At 38.9% G+C, this 275-nt stretch overlaps 1 protein-coding gene across 2 annotated transcripts in view; it reads left to right on the forward strand.

Annotated features, from left to right (window-relative positions):
• Window positions 1-275, forward strand: part of SAMD10 (sterile alpha motif domain containing 10) — a 9,330-nt gene that overhangs the window by 7,536 nt on the left and 1,519 nt on the right. The window lies entirely within an intron of this gene.

Here is a 275-nt window from a genome sequence, read left to right on the forward strand (position 1 = left end):
TTTCTATTCTATTCTATTCTATTCTATTCTATTCTATTCTATTCTATTCTATTCTATTCTATTCTATTCTATTCTATTCTATTCTACTCTAGTTTCTATTCTATTCTATTCCATTCTATTCTATTCTATTCTATTCTGTTCTGTTCTGTTCTGTTCCATTCCGTTCCGTTCCGTTCCGTTCTACTCTATTCATCCAATTCTACCCCACCCCACCCCATCCCACCCCATCCCATCCCACCCCATCCCATCCCATCCCATCCCATCCCATCCCATCC

This window comes from Centrocercus urophasianus, unplaced genomic scaffold (assembly GCF_019232065.1).
Source record: "Centrocercus urophasianus isolate 14NV4802_14NV808 unplaced genomic scaffold, USGS_Curo_1.0 seq_845, whole genome shotgun sequence".
Taxonomy (NCBI): domain Eukaryota; kingdom Metazoa; phylum Chordata; class Aves; order Galliformes; family Phasianidae; genus Centrocercus; species Centrocercus urophasianus.